Source organism: Neodiprion pinetum, chromosome 7 (assembly GCF_021155775.2).
Source record: "Neodiprion pinetum isolate iyNeoPine1 chromosome 7, iyNeoPine1.2, whole genome shotgun sequence".
Classification (NCBI taxonomy): Eukaryota; Metazoa; Arthropoda; class Insecta; order Hymenoptera; family Diprionidae; genus Neodiprion; species Neodiprion pinetum.
The window spans coordinates 17,920,197-17,935,907 of NC_060238.1; the positions used below are offsets into that span (position 1 = coordinate 17,920,197).

General features: G+C 36.2%; 1 protein-coding gene across 12 annotated transcripts in view; it reads right to left on the minus strand.

The window, feature by feature from the left end:
• LOC124223065 (uncharacterized) overlaps positions 1–15,711 on the minus strand; it is a 313,561-nt gene that overhangs the window by 123,471 nt on the left and 174,379 nt on the right. The gene's annotated exons all lie outside the window — the stretch shown is intronic.

Genomic DNA, 15,711 nt, shown 5'->3' on the forward strand with positions numbered 1-15,711 from the left:
ATCGACGTTTCGGCCGGGCCCTGCCGACCATCCTCAGGAAAAATTTCTATAATAATTAACAAAAAGGATGCTCCAAAACATAATTCTGGATTGAAAGCATGGAAATATGTTCATACGAATACTTGTTGTTGTACAATATAGGTGAAAAATTAAACAGTTGCAAGAAAATGTCTGAGTGACAGTTTTAGGTTAAGTGTCAAGTTTTAAAGGATGGTTAAAAAGAGGAAAAATACGTTAATGAGAAATGAATTATGTCAGAAAAAGTACTTAATAATAATGTGGAAATTGGAATTGAGGAAGAGATCAGTTAAATTTGAAAAGATTACTCAGAAAAAATGACGACCAGTACATGCTTAGGTGTTGTTAATAGTTCAGCATTTCGGACGGAAGTGAAGGTTAGCGGGAATCGATCCGTAAATCTATGTTGATCACGTGTGATCTTGATCTATGTTCGAAAGTCATGGGTTTCAAAGGCAGGTGACCAATCGGAGTAAGGGGCGCCAAAATTTGAAAACAAGATTATGTAAACTAGAGAATGTTGGAGTATAAGTGGCTAAGATGTTCAATATCAGTACGTTTGTTAACAGAGTTCCTTTTGTTCTTAAAGATATGAATCATTTCTTTGATGATACGTTTATACCAGTTCGGTTCTGTAGCTAGGGTTATAGAGTTGTTGAAATCGAAATTGTGCCCCAGGCTTAAGGAGTGATCTGCTAATTAAGGAAGAGTGTTAAATTCAAATGCCCCAGGAACGTAATTTGACAGAACTCAAATGAGCAGAATTAGAGTTCTCATTCCCGTTGGTTGGCTGGTCGATGCAAAGCAGATATCGCGATGCGGGTGGGAGTCTGACGGATAAATACGAAATGCTTTCACTGTGGCACGTTTGAGTTGATTCATGCGATACATTCGCGATTCGGGTCCCCGTGGAATTCCCTTATCAGTAGTCAAGAAGTATATCCGAAAAATTCACACTCTGACAATACGAATGACGCCCTGCAACGTTCCTACATTTTGCAATTCTTGAAAAGTCGGGGTCCATAAATTTTCTTCATCGATCTGAAATCCTCGCTCGTGATATATGTTTGTGAATATGTGTATTTCGTACCGCTTTCTCATCCTTGTCACGCGATTTCAAACCATCACGTTTTCACAACATATACTGAAAAGGAGCTGATTCAGCCATATAGATTTATTATTTACATACTGCACAAAGTTAAACACTTTCGATTTTTTTAAGACTATTAAAAAAATGTTGGTTAATAAAACGGATTCAGTGCCGTACCCCTTAAAACAATTAAGAAAACAGAAATTAGGTGTGATTCTTGAAATAGTAATAGTGACAAAATAATATCTTGGAACGGAACACTTCGCGAAACTTATATGAAATATAAATATGTTTCTCACGATTAAATAAAATCGCTTTACGTAATATTGAAAGATCTCAAAAACTCAAAAGGAGATGAATTAACTATTCTACTATAAGTAGTCTATTTTACAGTTTACATACCAATTCAACTGGAAATACTACAAAGTATGGTTAAAATCTTTTGCGGTTAATACTTCCTTTTATTCCTAAAATGATTTTTTCATTCTCCATAAGCTTGTTCCTGGATCATCCCGGAAGTTTGTCGAGACAGACTTATTTTTCGGATACAAGTGTTTCGAAAACGTAGATCCATTGAAGTTGTAAGAAATCATTTTCAACCGAAATCAATAATTTACTCACATCATCAAAGATGAGGAAAAGTAAAAGATGCAATTAGAAGACTGGGAAACCTAATTAGAAAATATTTCCCGACAGTTCACGTGATTGACCACACAAATACATATATCCAAGATGTCTATAATGTCGAAAAATTGATACGTTAATTGTTCCCATAAAATAAAACTGCTCAGAAAATAAAACGAGAAAAGTTCGACCCGATTGCGTTGAAAAAAAAAAAAAAAAAAAAAAAAGCAGAATATTTGTACGTAGCTATTTTTCGAGAAGCAGAAATTTTTTTTTCTTGTGGAAAATCAACATTTGTTTCACAACTTAAGCTCCGGAAGTTGGTGCACAAGTGGAGGATTCGCGGATGATCCGCGGCGCTCACTGCAGAATCAGATTCAATTTTCGTTTCTGTTCGATTGAACATATTTGCGTCGTTTCTGAGGCGTGTAGACCGAATTTCGTATCCTTCGAGGTGCCTTAGCTACCTTGCTCAGCTTAGAGCACGTCTGAGGGACATTATATCAAGGACTTTATTGGCCAAGGAGTCAAGAAAATATTGCCTCGACCCAGCGAATTACCCAGTGCGTTCGAAAGAACCGAGGACCCTAAGAAAGGTGAAAAAAGGTATTCGGAAGATGGATGTGGGTATTACACAATTGAAAAACTTGTCACGCGTATATTTCCATAAAAATATTAGTACGGATACTTTAGCCACTTTTGAAGTCCGATGGGAGATTGAAAAAAATAATTCTGGCTATCCAAGAAGCGAGACACTTTCATATGAATTTTGATTTCGTATGCAGTTGAAGTTCAAAATGGTGATATGATGAAAAGTTTTCTTGGAAAATCATTACTTTACAACTTTGAAGGATTATTTGACACTCGGCAAACCTCAATGAAGCGAGTCGTACTCAACTTTTTGGCAACTCGACCACTTCAACGTTATTTAAAAATTGCAAAATGACGATTTTCTATGAAGTGTTTCGTTATTTTGACGTTACTAACTTTAATGGGTAGGAAGCCCTATTGACATCGAGGCTTGTCTTCAGGTCTTCGGGATCTGGTACTTTCGCCCTCGGCCTTTGACTAATAGTTCATAGTTACTCCACGAGTCCGAAGGAAAAGCAATTATTGGATTCCACTGACCATCCGCTCCGCGAGTAAGGTGCCCTGCAGTTTCACCGCCGAGCTAATACTCATAAAGTTGTATCGATGTAGCAAGCACTATAAGATTCGAGAGCGGTAGAGAAAAAAATTATATTTGTTGAAAGGAGCTTACAGAAGGATATTGGTTTACCAATAGACCGGATCACCAATGGACCGGTTGTAATCTTAACATTAACCAGTGAACGAAATAATTGTAATCAGTCGTCAATTACAAATTACAAATACGGTCTGTAATTGAGATTCGAAATTACAAATACAATTTGTGATTGAGGTGACAATCGAATACACATTAGAAGTATCAAGTACAATTGAGATGATAACAAAGTACACGTTACAAGTACGATTCGCAATTGAGATTGAAATAGCATAATAATTACAAACTACAAATCCCATTTGTAACCGCGATGATGATGGGATACAAATTGCATTTTTGTATAATCTTTACATTGACCAGTGACCGGTGAAATTGTAATCGGTGACCAATTACAAATTACAAATACGGTTTGTAATTGAGATTAGAAATTACAAATACAATTTGTGATTGAGGTGACAATCGAATACACATTAGAAATATCAAGTACAATTGAGATGATAACAAAGTACACGTTACAAGTACGATTCGCAATTGAGATTGAAATAGCATACTAATTACAAACTACAAATCCCATTTGTGACCGCGATGATGATGGGATACAAATTGCATTTTTGTATAATCTTTACATTGACCAGTGACCACTGAAATTGTAATCGGTGATCAATTACAAATTACAAATACGGTTCGTGATTGAAATTACAAGTTACAAACATGGCTTGCAATTAAGATTACAAATTACAAATACGGTTTGTAATTGAAATTACAAATTACAAATGCAATTTGTGATTGAGATGACAATCGAATACGCATTACAAATATCAAATACAATTAAGATGACAACAGATTACGGGTTACGAGTACAATTGGCAAATGAGATTAAAATAAAATACAAATTGCAAACTACAAATCCAATTTGTAATTGCTATGATAATAGGATAAAAATTGCATTTGTATATAATCTTCGCGTAAACCAGTGACCAGCGAAATTGCAATCAGTTGTCAATTATAAATTACAACTACCGTTTGTAATTGAGATTGCGATATAACAGATTACAAATACAATTTGTGATTGAGGTGACAATCGAATACGCATTAGAAATATCAAATACAATTGAGATAACAACAGATTACAAGTTATAGGTAGAATTTGCAATTAAAATCAAAATGGAATAAAAATTACTAACTACAAATCGAATTTGTGTAACTGTAATTATAATAGAATACAAGTTGCATTTGTATATAAATATGCAGTATATACATACTTGGTACATAAGTAATATACAGATACGTTCGTACACAACCATATATCTCTGTCACAGATACCCGCATCAAAGAATTTTTTTTATTTTATGCAGATATTGATGATATTAAAAGATTGTAATTGACTCGAATGAATTGGGATATTAATTACAATTGAATAAGACTATCAATTACTTCCAAGAATTGTAATTAAACTGAAATAAAAACTCAATTCCAGTTGTCTTTTTCAATAAATTACATAATTCCACTTCTCTTTTTTTTTAAACAAAAATCAAATGTAACCGGTAGTTAGATGTTTTCCAATGATTCCTTGTATTTCATTTGGCAAATTGCATATGAAATTTGTAATAAAAATGCAATCACTTCGTAATTGTAATTGCACAGTGCCCAACACTGAAATTAGCTCGTATCTGGACGCTGACCAATTGTTAATTCCAGAAAAAGAGACTACGGGATTAATGCATCAACCTTCGTAATGCCTCTCACGAGATTGAACAGATAGTAACAAATATGTTACTAGGTTGTGATCCGCACGTGTCGCGGCCAAGTGTAGCACGTCATATATAACACATATTAATACTCTCATGATATGGTAACAAGACAGTGAAATATTACAGCCTTTTGTCACTGAATTTCTTGAGACGTTGCCGCGCGCGAAACGGAAGAAGGATTAGGATGAAAGAGTAGCGAGACCCTCAGGTCCCGGTAAGGGTTCAGTTCTTCTTGCACGCTTACATCGCGTTGTATAATGTATGGATGATCCACGTTTGCTTTGAGGATTATTGCATAATCCAGGTACTCGGCTGCAAACTCGCGGCTTACGGTATGACTAACGTAATCCTGTGATAATTCTCGTCGCGACGAAATTCCCTATTCAATTTCTAGACCACAACGATCACCTTCGGGTTTGTACTTGGTATGGGTTAGGAGTCTTTAAGGGGTATATATATATATATATGACTAGTTGGTTGGGGAAGTTGGTTAGGTTAGGTTAGATTTCGAAAATTTATGCCTCCGTAACCAATTATTCAATTCAATTGGTGTTGGTTTTCACCGAAATCATGTAGGTACGTAAGGTTTCAGTCAAAAATTGTTTTCATTGTAACCAATTAATGGGACGCGTTGTTACTGACAACAATGTAAACCATTTTGCTCAGTGACATGTTTTGCGGTGCCCACGATATATCAAAAACTGCTAAACCGATTCACTTGAAATTTGAAGACACTATTCCTAGATAGTTCATCCTCTCTGCCACAAGTCGATTTTTTTTTTTTTTTTGTCCACCAAATGGCGAACGTTTGAAATTAAAATTCGGTTACTTGTCAAAAATCTACGACGTTTTTTGTTTGATTGGCTGGAAAAAAAAAAAATGGGATTGCGACAAAGGCAATTGACTATCCGAGAATATAGTATTCAAATTTGAAGTTGAATCTGATATCAGTTTGATTTTGGCAAGGACCCGAAATTTCGATACGGTATAAATGGCGTCTCGTTCGGTACAAAGACGTGGCTGCTCAAAGAAAAGTGTAACTTGCAAAAGGTGCGTATCGGTTGAGTTAGAGGGGAAGAAAACCGCCGTGGGGGTGAAAAAGTGGTGGAGGAACTTTTTCGGAACGCGTTGTAAAATCTATACGTAAGTCGTATCGCTGAAACGAAAGATTGGAAAGATTGGCGAGCCTTTTTCACGGGTATAACGAGCTACCGAGGTGTGGAAAAGCTTGAGGCAAATTGAGCGAGCGGAGAAAAGCAGAGAGAAATCGAGAGAGAGGTTGAGAGAGAAGGTGACGAGGAGGAAGGGGGGGAGGCGGGGGTAAAATAAATCAGAAAGAGAGAAAGAGGAAAAAATTGCAGAGAGAAAAAGCAGCTGGAGAGTTTGGAATTCCAAGTTCAGACATGGAGAGCTTGGAGCTGTGAGTAATTCCTATACGTAGGTCGAGCTTCATGGTGGGAAAACCGTCCTCCTCACTCCGGCACGGCCGTTTCTCTCTTCGGGCATTGGCTGAAAGCCTCGATAAGCTTAAAACAAAAAACTTTCTTGTTCTTAGGCCGTAGCAACTGGTGGAGCGGTGAAAATAAAGTAGAAGTGAGAGGCGAGACGGAGAATGAGGGAAGGGGAGGAATGAGAGATCATCCATTAGGACTTAATTCGTGCCAAGTTTCCATTTAAAATTCAAGCAACACTGCAGTTCTGTGCAAAAATTTCAAACTTCAACTTGCGTAATCGGAGAAGCTATACCAGCTGAATTCACTCTATTTAGGTATCGAACTGTCAGATCTTGAATGTTCAAATTCCCTTTCATGTAGTTTTCCATATTTTTTTTTTATCGACACGTTACCCCCGATTTCAAAACAATATTATGCATCGTACTAAGCGTATAAAAATACTCGAGGGATCGTGTTGGTGTAAAATTGAAGAAAAAAAAAAAAAAATTGGAATTGGCAAATTTTTTATATTTTTTTGCAACATCCGATAGTATAGACGGAAAATTGTATGGAACTGGCATCGCCAATCGATCGTAAGTAGACAATTTGTATGAAAATTCCATTCTTTATCTTGCTATGGAAGCTTTTTTTTTTGTAAACTTCATATTTTTTTAACGAAAAACATTTTTACCTATACGTTATAAACCGTTGAGAAAAACGTAAAAAAAATAAAAATAAAAGATACCGTTTGGAAACTTATTTTCTGTTCTTCACGAATGTTTTGATTTGACATAAAAAGAATCAGACTGATTAGCACATTTTAACCATCAAAAAAGCATATCGCTAAAATCAGCTATTTTTCGACCCGTTACACTAAGATGATCCCTTAAATCCACGAAAAAAAATCTACGTATCGTATTTTGCGTGTTGAAAAAAAAAAAAATCGGTACGATTAAATCCGCGTTTATTTTCTTAACAATATATGCTGTTTAAAGGACATTTTTCACAAAGTTTAAAAACGTGCAAAATGTGGTAACACGAAAAACCATCCTCATAAATATTTCTCAGTCTGTCGGTTATGTAAGATTATCATATTTACCGATTTTTTAAAATCAAAAACCCCACACAAAAGCTCACAGTCATTTTTGTTCAGGTATACTGCACCACGTAATGCGCGGCATCGCGCATCGCACGAGATTGCATTCTCGCTTTTCCTCATATTTGTATCGTTCAATTTTACTGATTGTGAGTACCGACAGAGACTCCGGTAAACGTGCAGCTCCATAAGCTGCAGTGCAAATATAGAGGAGCTTTATGCTAAATAATGTTTATCGCAGAAAATGCGCGCCTCGACTTGTTTTCCTCGAAGAATTGATATTAAGGACCGTAAGTTGATTACCTGCGAGCCGACTAACGGGTGAGTCTGGTTACGACGACTTTACGCTAGGGAATTTCATCGCGTTTCACCTAATCACGGAAACTCATCATGGCAAATGTGTCTCGTATTTCTTTCCCCGTTAAAAAGCGTTCACGTTAAGTTTATTTCCAACTCGCCGCATCTTTGAAAGTAATAGACATTCCACGAAATTTTTCAGAGAAAATCCACGCTTCAAAGTGTGGCGCAAAATTAGCGCGTAAATAAAAAAAAAAAAAAACATGTAAAATTTTCAAAGTGTGAAAAAAAAATGTTGTGAAATTTGTTGATTGGAATCAAAATTTGTGAATTCGTTCTAAAGCTCCTCAAAACCAAAACTCTGCAGTCAATTATCGACACATCCGATGGTGTTAATTTATCGTCGAAACTCTTCGCCTAAGCCGTGCAAGTAATCACCGCACTGATTACTCGCGACTATTTCGCCACGACAGATTTGCTGTCACGGGCTGCTTGCGCGAACACGGCTAAAGTTATTGCAAGTATTCGTAGCCCGGTTACAGAGCTTGATACAGCGTAATTAATCTGAGGGGGTAATTTCGCTATCAGAGGACTTGCGATTCTGCCGCGCTTTGATTGTGAGTTTATATAATGCAAGCGGCGCGTTATCTTCACGTGGAAATGTATGCGCGGAGTACCTTCGCATATGTAAGCACGCAAAAGTGTATCCACGTACATATACACAGAGGCGCAAATATAGACTGCGGACAAAAGCAAACCAACTCGCGCCACGATTCTGCACAATAATAGTATAACAAAGTCGACCCCCCAGGGAGCAACGAAGGGTATACGGACTGAAAGTTCCTGTAGAAGTTAAGATGGCGGAGGCCAATTTCAAAACGAATACAATTTAACAGAGTTTGCTTTTATCCGGATAAGTATGCCTGCCGCAACGGATATGTGCCCGTATACAATCGGGGTAAAAGCACGATGCAAACTCCGGATGCAAAATGATACGAGCATAGCTTACGTCGGCTGCGTAATTCATTGGTAACAGGTATTCAAGCCCGGAATCGGTATTGGACATCGCCTAATTACAATACGTAATTCAATCCTACACCGCTAAATATGTTGTTAGGGAAAACGAATTACAAATTGAATTTCGATTGTAATTGGGGCGAAGTAATTGACGAATTACATTTGCATTTTGTAATGAGAGTGTAATGGAATACAAATTACATTTCTATTTCTCGGTTAGGGCGAGATAAGCCACAAATTTTGTTCGTATTTTTTAATAATGCCGGAATGAAATGTAAATTACATTTGAAACGAGAGTTTAATGAAATACAATTAAATTTGTAATTTGTGATACGGACGAGATAAATCACATATTACATTTGTATTTATTAATAATGGTGAAATGAAATGTAAATTTTATTTGTATTTTGTAATCAAGGGGTAATAAACTACAGATTACATATGTATGTTGCTGTTGCGTCAAAATAGAATACAAATTCCATTTTCGTTTACATATACAATATATATATATATATATAGTACTGTATATACTTATTGTTAGTCGTATGTCCAGAGTTGTATTATTACAAACGTAATTTGTATTTTGCATCGGCTCAATAACAAAATAAAAATAGAAGTTTTCATTTCGTTTCCCGCCACTGCCAGCATACTGCTGTGCCCAGTTGTTAATTAATTTTTCTCGCAATAAAAAATATAATTGTAATTTGTACACTACGTACCATCAATTACAAATTACAAATGAAATTTGTATCGTGTTTTCTTCTCAATAAAAATTAATATTTCGCGATATGTGATTTTTATTGAAGTAATTAAAAATTTTGCCCATAGATGCACACACTTTTATAATACAAAGGAGAGAAGAACGTACCGCAAAAATCATAGAGACAAAAGTTTAACGCATTAATCATTCGGCCCAGGTTTAATTAGCGCCGCTTTACGATGGGCAATTGTAAAGAGAAATGCAACGTGGATTTAATACCGTATAGATTGGACTCAAAGAGTTGAAACTTTGAAGGGTGTCGCCTCGCGCCTTTCGTCGTGCCTTTCCTACCCAACAGAGGCACACTTTCGGTCTTCGTAAACGAAGCAAACTTTGGCCAGTTTCTTTGCGGTAAACGGGGGTCTTCTTGAAATGAAAGTTATGAAATTTCTCCTACCCAACTGGGTAACTTTGAATATGAATATTCCAGGAAAGGAGGAGAAACGAAAGAGTATTAAAAAAAAAAAAAAGAAACACTTCTCTTTGCCACCGTTTTACTTCTATCCTTGTTGCCAACTCCGCAAACGTTACCCAAGATGATAATTTCTACTCGCCACCGGAAATTGCAGTCCAACTTTTCCAACGTTGGAAGAATTCTGATGCTACTCCGGTACTCCGGTACGTATCGGCTTCAGGTTATTCTCTGATGTCGGTGTATTTAAATACATTCTATCAGGCCCGTTGAATCCTTTTTTTCACAGATATCAAGAATCTCTGAAGTGTGCCGCAACTCCAATTGGTTACCCACTTTATACCGTCCTCCTACTTCGTCTGCATTTTTTATCTCGAATAATGAATGATGTCCCAAGAATTTTGTTCTACGTCCTCGAATAATTCACCAGTCTTAATTTTCCATGCAGCGAATACATTCGCGTAGACGAAAAATTTTTTTTTCACAGAATACCCGAACCGAAAGCTCATTATACTTGTGAAAGGATGTTTTTAAATATCAAAAACAGACAAAATTAAATAAAAAATAATTATTGCAAGCTTTCTCAAAAACTGACTCAATAAATTCACCGTAATAGGCGGTATACTTGGCTCTTATTTTTAATATTACGTCAAATTTATTCCCCTGATACATGGGTGGCAGGCTTTAAAATCGTTTTTTCGCGCTCCTTGACCCGCGGGATTTATATTTTACGAGACATTAACTCACTGAACAAGCGGAACACACATTTTCAAGTCCTTGGTTAGCAGGACAGAGTATGCTACCAAATCATTTTCGATTATACATTATTTTCGCCCACTTTCCGTAACTGTTTATGCTTCGTCTGACCAGCCAATCGGAATTATTTACCGAAAGAGTCGTCATGACCGTTATCGATCGAGTCGTCATGACCGTTATCGACCGAATCGTCATGACTGTTATCGACCGAGTCGTCATGACTGTTATCAATTGAGTTGTCATGACTCTTATCGACTGAGTCATGTTGATCGAGTCTATACATCTGAAAAATCCCTAATCCTCATCTCGCAGGGAGATGATCGATATTTCTGTTGTCCGCAAACTACATCATCGCCCATTTATATTCACGTGGGGCATACCGTAAGCTTACATGCATATATATTAGACGATGCCAGGTTGCACTATGATCTAATATAGTCGGATATACTCTTGTTCACAGTAGCATATATACGCGGGGCTGTTGCATTATTTATAATCTTAAAACAGAATACATTAAAACCTGATAGTGTAGGTATTATATCCAGACTGTATTACAGGGTTGAAGTTAGTAACTTCGACTTAACAATATCCAATGGATAAAAATCATTATTTCACAACTTGAGAATTACTGTGACGGATAGAGTTCCATTTCCAATGTATCGGTATGGTTTTCTTCATCACGCTTCAACGAATTTCATACATTATAATAAGGTTGCGAAGTGGGTGATAATTTTTCCTAAAAATCCACGACTGTTTAAACGTTAAAAACATTTCAAGCTCGTTCTACTTTAACCCCTAGACTCATATGATATATTTGACGAAAATTGTTTGTACATTTTGAAATCTGTACAATATTCTTCGCCAAAGATTGAAACTTCTATCAGAAGGTTCAACTTCATGTTCATCGCAATAAAGCCGTTGAATATCTTTATTTTATTGACGATACTACTTGGACGAGAAATAATGGTTCTCACAGACCGCAGACTGGATACCTAGCATACTTTTCAGCTTATGAACAAACAAACGATCGTTATACGAGGAAGTTTTCGAACTAAGAACGCAATGTTTGAAAATTGAATGAAAATTCTGCGGTTATCGGTTTCGGTCGAACAAAATGTATACATAATGATGATTGAAATATTGGGGGCCGAGTTTAATTTACCTTTCAACTTCAAGCAAGATAAAGTGTTACAAAAACTCACTGCATTTGTAACTTTGACTGAAACGTCTACCTGCGGCCAAGGACGAAGCATTAATTCAACCGAACGCGATTAATCATAGAGTTTTCAAAACTTTAGGGATAATTAATAATCCTTTACAATTGAGCATTGAACCTTCTGTAAATTACGAGATTATATTTCGTCGGAGAAGTTTGCAGAAGCGAATATTATCACTCAATATCTATCGCCAAAGTTTTGGGAAAATTGTTGTATACGTGTAACAAGGTGACAGGCATGAACGCCTTGTCATGGAAGGCGATTTTTTCATTCCTGAAACAGTGAGAAACTTGATATATTAATCAGTTGGATAATACCGGGGCATGGTTACGAATCTTAGTTCAGGCGTGAATTCTGTTAGTTCAAGAGCAAACGAAGTATTTGTAAAAAATGTTTAAAAACGTTTCGGGTGAACTAAGCACAAAGTTGAGTAATTGTGGACAATTTTTCAAATTCCAAAGCTTTAAATGATGATAAAATGACTACCCCCCAGCCGCATGATCGTTGGTTATTTACGCTTTTTCAAGAATCAGTAGCAGTTACTTCAGAGCTTACTTCAAAAGGTTGGTTGGTTGGAAAAAATCGATACTGTTTAATTATTCTATTATAAGACAGTCGTACATTGCTGTAAATGAGAATTTTGTGTTCCTGACTTACGAAGATCGCTTTGAAAAAACACTGCTAGAAAATACTGGAATTATAATTAAAGATTTGGATATCAATGGTTTGTTTGAAGATTTTTGAAAATCTTTGAGGTTACTCTTTAGTGCCTTATTTTATTCAAAAGACTGTTTCCAAGAAATTTACTTACACACTCCTTTTAATCATGTTAATATCGTTGAACATTTACTTTTACAACACTGCACCGACATTGATTATGATTAAAAAACGGCCATGTATGGAATTGACAAGTAGAAAAAAGAAATGTGCTGCAGTGACTTTGTAGACAGTGGTCTCCTGAATGAAACGAGCCATCGTAAAGTGACATCGAACTACATTACACGAATTTCAACTACTTTAAAGCGATTCGAAAGCAACCATCGACATCCAAGCTTTTGTTTATTATTCCGGTATATGCCGGTTTCATATTTTTCAAAAGTTCTTCGTAGCTTACGAATACAATTATATTTGCTGAATATTCAATATACAACCGTCTTGTGATAAAATTCGTAAACATTATCAATTTTTCGTTGATCAACCTGTTTAAAAGCCAAGCGAGAAGAGGAGAACCATCTTCTTTAAAAAAATGAAGTTGCCGCAGTTTCGGAATACCGATTCTTGCCGTGCAAAATTATGCGCACTAGAAAACTCGTTCGCGGGTTTATGTGTTACGCCTACCTACCAACCGAGTTCGAAACAATCAGAATTTCGCTCATTACGAGTGACCCACATAACAGTCGCTCCGTATTACTTTCAACTTGAAATCCAGAAAATTCCAACTCTCGCTGCGTATCAACCGTGATAAAGATTTCACGCGCCTAGCAACAGCAGCAGGTTTCCATGATCAGCGCTTCTCACGTATCCAGTTAGCAAAATCAGATTACCTCCGCAGTGTCGATCGGAGCCTGATCCTTTATTTCATCGAAACTGATTGAATTGGAATAAAAATCCTCCCTACTTTATGTGAGAAACGAGATACGAAATAATATATAGGATTTCAGACTCTTGCTGGGATTGGGAATATTTATTTATTTTCAAGACAAACGTCCATGCAGAATTGAAAGTAACACTTTGTAGGTACTGAGTTGTTGATTTAGGTGATAGAATAGCGTTGTCGTAAGCTTAATTTGGAATGACAAATATACCCACAATAACAAAGAAGAATGCAGAATGCATGTTTGGAATGTTTGGAAGGTTTGGAATAATTGATTACGGTATAAACGAGTTGAAATTGTTATTGTACACTCATCGTTACAGTCACTTGAAGAAGCGGTTTGGCCGAAAAGCTTCGCTGTTTTGTGCGAGTTACCATTCCAATTTTGAGTAAAATCAGTTCAGCGAAACCGTCTGGAATCCTTCTGATAAAAAACTTCTTCACTGATCCATGTAATCGAAATAACGGAAACATTCCTGCAAATCTAAATTCCAATAGCATAAAGTTGTGCGCTAAAGTACGACGAATTATCTCGAAGAACATGGAAGATGTAGAAATTTTATAAAAAATTTCAACGTTCGCCGTTCCGTAACCGGAAGTAGGCGTTGCTTGAAAAGCTTGTTGGTATGTTGTCTCTATGAAAAGATTGCACTAAGAATATCCTAAGTTCGGGTGAAACGATTGAACTATTTCAATATTTAATTGCTTCACGTTCACCCAAAGGAATTCAAAAATTGAACTCAGCAGACTGTACAAATTTTCGGTAGGTTTTTTCACACCAATAAATGACGAGGTCTCTTCATATCATACTATAAGATACGTGTGGAAAAAGTTTCGTTGAAATCGGTCGATTGTGCGACCTCAGCTTGTCAGTTCGATCCAATATGACCCAAGGTAAAAATTATTGGCTCCATCAGGATAAAAGTTACCGCAAATGGGCTAAGAGCAGAACTGTGTTGTAGCAACGAATGTTTGCTTTCTCAAAATCGGGTAATATTGCCGACATTGGAGGACACTGCAATCTACAACGTGAGGTGGAATGAAACCTTGTCAGGACAATTCTAAAGGTCAAATTGATGCTCCAATTTGTAAGATAGCAAGGAATGGCCTCAAGCATCAAGGAAAAAGGTGCGGGTCAGTTTCGCATGAATTCGTTCCACGAAAAAAAAAAGAGGTTGGGGCTGACGAAAAGCAGCGGTCCTGAAAATTTCTTTCATACGGAATGTCCTGTTTCAAATGGAATGCCAAGTATCTTGGGAAAAATAGGTCTCATAGAAATATGTTTCAGACATAACTTTTTCGGTTTTGAAAGGAACAACAACCTTCTTAATAATTCTAACAAGGCGAGGTCGAGATCACGTTAGATGGATTGTTTGAAAACTTTCAGATTTTTAAGATCACATCATAGCTGGCTTTGAAACAAATCCGACGAAAATGTTTCCTAGGTTAAAGAACTATGAAGTTATGGTTCGTTTGAATTAGAATAGGTTTTAAACCTGGTGTAGTAGTACGGAAAAGTATTGTTTTCTATACCAAATAATGGGGAATCTTCAGATTGAATAGTTGAATGCATTTACTGGAGTAATCTATGGTAAAAAATTACCAGAATCAAAGTCGAAAATTTCGAGGTTATTGAAAAAAAGACTCTCTTTGATCAATGTTGCAAAATAAGTAAGAAACAAAGATCAGAAAACTGTATTTTAGAAAATTCGTTTGTTTATACAACTGAAGTGGTAAAACTCTGTGTCATAAATTATATGCCTGAAATAAATTAACATCGAGGATCTTATTTTTTTTAGTCCAAACGGCTTCGTAATAGACTATTCTTATATATATAATAGAGTATTTATCCTCCTTGAACTAAATGTGAAATGATCGCTGAGTTTTTAAAGCTGATTGCAATATTTTTGAATATGACTTGTTACTTTCGCATTTAACTGTCTAGAGGCAACATTTTTTATTGTTATAACTTTGCATCAGTTGAATTAAAATAAATTAAGTCTGCCTCAAGGTAATCTGCAAATGAGGAATAAAAAGTTCCGTAGATTCATCTTTTAAAATGGTCGTACCAGAAATACAGTTTGCTGAAGTAATAATTTAGCAAAACATGAACTTTGAAACGGTCTAAGCCTTATTCTAAGAAATAATAAATCCAGTTAAAACGGATACTCGAATGAGGAAAGAAAAAACCGAATACAACTTTCCTCTCATAATTATCGTTCGAAAGCTGCAACTGCTTCCTATGTAAAGTTTATCCCCGTAGATGGAAAAATTTTGGATGTGGTGAAGAAAATACTGTTTCAATTTAATAATAAGAGCTTTCCGCTCTTTCCTTTCGCAATGACGAACATGTGTTTAGATTAATGTGGACCTTAATAGGGTTGTTTTTGATTTTTTGTGCTC